Genomic DNA, 3,972 nt, shown 5'->3' with positions numbered 1-3,972 from the left:
CAGTGCTTTTGAGATGGAGGGGAGAGAGGCCAAGCAGCTGGGATCTTTGGCCAAGGATGCTGGCATTGATAGGGAAATAGGGAAGCAGACTCATAACCTCAGCCTTTTTAAGTGAGTCCTGCTCAGTGTAAGGGAGAGGCACCCCTACAAGGATGATATCCCATGTCAGCTAGGCAAATGGACCAGCATTGAGAAAGGCATCCAGAACCTCAGGGAACTGGCTGTGTTCAAGATGATCTATGGTGATCTGAATGATCAGCAGTCACCCATGGACCCAGATCAGGCCCCTTGCACACACCTGATGTGGCGAAAGTTCCTGAAGAGCGCACCAGAAGCACACTTGAAAGCATTGGCAATAGTGTCCTCGTGGACAGACACCCACACTCTGACAGTGGATGGAGTGGTTGGCAAGCTCCGGCAATATGAGGGAAATCTTCCTTCATCTCAGCATTCCCTGATCTCAGCTGTGGAGGAATTGTCTCAGAGGGTCCAGAAAATGGAAGAGGACATTTCCTACATTTCACCTGCACAGGCTGATGTCTCCGCCATTAGAATGAAACGTTTCCCCACCCAAGATAAAGGCAGCAGAAGGTACACACCACGAGGCACCCTGTGGTTTTTCCTCCATGACCATGGAGAGAACATGAGGAGGTGGGATGGACAGCCCACTGCTGCCCTAGCTGCACGAGTAGAGCAGCTGAAAGGGAAGACCATCACAAAAGGGAAGTCCACCAAGAGGAGCGCAGCTCCAGTGTCCAGGCAGAAATCCTCCAGGCAGAATAGAATGGTGAACATTATGTCTGACCCTCTTGAGGGGACCAGTAAATCATTCTTACAAGGAGTGAGTGATGATGAGCAGGATTAGAGGGGCCCTGCCTCCAGCCAGGTGGAGGAAAGGGATAATCGGATTTACTGGACAGTGTGGATCCGATGGCCTGGCACATCAGACCCACAAGAGTATAAGGCCTTGGTGGACACTGGCGCACAGTGCACCCTGATGCCATCGAGCTACAGTGGGGTTGAATCCATCTGCATCTCCGGAGTGACAGGGGGATCCCAACAGCTGACCCTACTGGAAGCTGAAGTGAGCCTGAATGGAAGGACTGGCATAAGTACCCCATTGTGACTGGCCCAGATGCCCCGTGCATCCTGGGCACAGACTATCTCAGGAGAGGGCACTTCAGAGACCCAAAAGGGTACCGGTGGGCTTTTGGTGTAGCTGCCCTGGAGGAGGTGGAACAGTTGTCCACCTTACCCGGCCTCTCAGAGGATCCCTCACTGGTGGGGCGGCTTAAGGTTGAGGAGCAGCGAGTGCCAATTGCTACCAGGACGGTGCACCAGCGGCAGTACCGCACTAACCGAGATTCCCTGGTCCCCATCCATCAGCTGATTCGTCAACTAGAAAGCCAGAAGGTGATCAGCAAAACTCACTCCCCCTTCAACAGCCCTATATGGCCAGTGAGAAAGCCCAGTGGCGAATGGAGGCTAACTGTGGACTACCGTGGCCTGAATGAAGTTACGCCAGCAATGAGTGCTGCAGTGCCGGACATGCTAGAGCTCCAGGATGAACTGGAGTCAAAGGCAGCCAAGTGGTACGCCATGATTGACATTGCTAATGCATTCTTCTCCATTCTGATAGCGCCAGAGTGCAGGCCACAGTTCACGTTCACTTGGAGAGGCATCCAGTACACCTGGAATCGATTGCTCCAGGGGTGGAACCACAGCTCCACCATTTGCCATGGACTGGTCCATACTGCACTGGAGAGAGGTGGGGCTCCAGAACACCTGCAGGACATTGATGACATCATTGTATGGGGGGACATGGCTGAGGAAGTCTTTGAGAAAGGGAAGAAGATAATTGAAATCCTCCTGAAGGCCGGCTTTGCCATTAAGCAAAAGAAAGTCAAGGGGCCTGCAAGGGAAATTCAATTCCTAGGAATAAAATGGCAAGATGGGCGTCGCCACATCCCAATGGAGGTGGTAAACAAGATAACAGCCATGGCCCCACCAACCTCTAAAAAGGAGACTCAGTCTTTCCTGGGCTCTGTGGGGTTCTGGAGGATGCACATCCCAAACTACAGCCTGATTGTGAGCCCTCTCTACCACGTAACCCATAAGAACGATTTTGAATGGGGCCCTGAGCAACAACAACCCTTTGAACAGATTAAACGGGAGATTGCCCAAACAGTAGCCCTCGGGCCAGTCCGGGAAGGGCAGGAGGTTAAGAAAATGCTCTACACCGCAGCCGGGGAGAATGGCCCTACCCAGAGCCTCTGGCAGAGAGCACCTGGGGAGACCCGAGGCCGATCTCTAGGCTTTTGGAGCCGGGGATACAAAGGCTCTGAAGCTAATTATACACCAACTGAGAAGGAGATACTGGCAGCGTACGAAGGAGTTCGGGCTGCCTCAGAAGTGGTCGGCACTGAAACACAGCTCCTCCTGGCACCCCGACTGCCGGTGCTGGGGTGGATGTTCAAAGGGAAGGCCTCCTCCACCCATCACGCAACTGATGCCACATGGAGTAAATGGGTTGCGTTGATAACACAACGGGCTCGAATAGGGAACCCCAGCCACCCAGGGATACTAGAGGTGATTACGAACTGGCCAGAGCGCAAAGATTCCGGGATGTCACCAGAACAGGAGGTGACACGTGCTAAGGAAGCCCCACCATGTAACGAGCTGCCGGATGAGGAGAAGCGATATGCCCTGTTCACTGATGGGTCTTGTCGCATTGTGGGAAAACACTGACGATGGAAGGCTGCTGTATGGAGTCCCATATGACGGGTCACTGAAGCTGCTGAGGGACAGGGAGAATCGAGCCAGTTTGCAGAGGTGAAAGCCATCCAGCTTGCTTTGGATATTGCTGAGCAGGAAAATTGGCCAAGGCTTTACCTCTACACTGACTCATGGGCAGTGGCCAATACCCTGTGGAAATGGCTGCAGCAATGGAAGCAGAACAACTGGCAACGTAAGGGTAAAACCATCTGGGCTGCTGAAGTATGGCAGGACATTGCAGCCTGTGTGGAAACACTCGTGAAGGTGCACCATGTGGATGACCATGTAACCCAAGAGTCGGGCCACTGATGAACATCGACACAACCAGCAGGCAGACCAAGCTGCTCAGATTAGAGTGGCTCAGGTGGACTTGGACTGGCAGCGCAGAGGTGAACTGTTCATAGCTCGGTGGGCCCATGAGACCTCGGGCCACCAAGGTAGGGATGCAACATACAGGTGGGCTCGAGATCGAGGGGTGGACCTTACCATTGACACCATTGCAGAGATCATCCATGAATGTGAGACGTGTGCTGCAATCAAACATGCCAAGCAGGTGAAGCCCCAGCGAAATGGAGAGCGATGGCTGAAATATAGATATGGAGAGGCCTGGCAGATCGACTCCATCACACTGCCACAGACCCGCCACAGGAAGTGCCACGTGCTCACAATGGTGGAAGTAACCACTGGATGGCTGGAAGCTTACCCAGTGCCCCATGCCACCGCCCAGAACACCATCTTGGGCCTTGAGACCCAAGTCCTGTGGTGACACGGCACCTCAGAGAGAATTGAGTCAGACAACAGGACCCGCTTCCAAAACAACCTCATAAATGCCTGGGCAGAAGAACACAGCATCGAGTGGGTCTACCATATCCCCTACCACGCACCAGCCTCTGGGAAGATCGAGCGCTACAATGGACTGTTAAAAAACACATTGAAAGCACTGGGAGGTAGGAACTTCAAAGGCTGGGACATGCATCTAGCAAAGGCCACCTGGCTAGTCAACACAAGAGGATCTGCCAGTCGAGCTGGGCCAGCTCAGTCGAAACCTCCACGTGCTGTAAATGGGGATAAAATTCCTGTGGTGTGCGTGAGGAATATATTGGGAAAAATGATCTGGTTTAGTCCTGCACCAGGCAAAGGTAAAGGCAAACCCATCCACGGGATTGCTTTTGCCCAAGGACCTGGGTGCACCTGGTG

The sequence above is a fragment of the Athene cunicularia genome (genome assembly GCF_003259725.1).
Source record: "Athene cunicularia isolate RWA chromosome 17 unlocalized genomic scaffold, athCun1 chr17_part1, whole genome shotgun sequence".
Taxonomy (NCBI): Eukaryota; Metazoa; Chordata; class Aves; order Strigiformes; family Strigidae; genus Athene; species Athene cunicularia.
Note: the sequence above shows the minus strand (reverse complement) of the source record.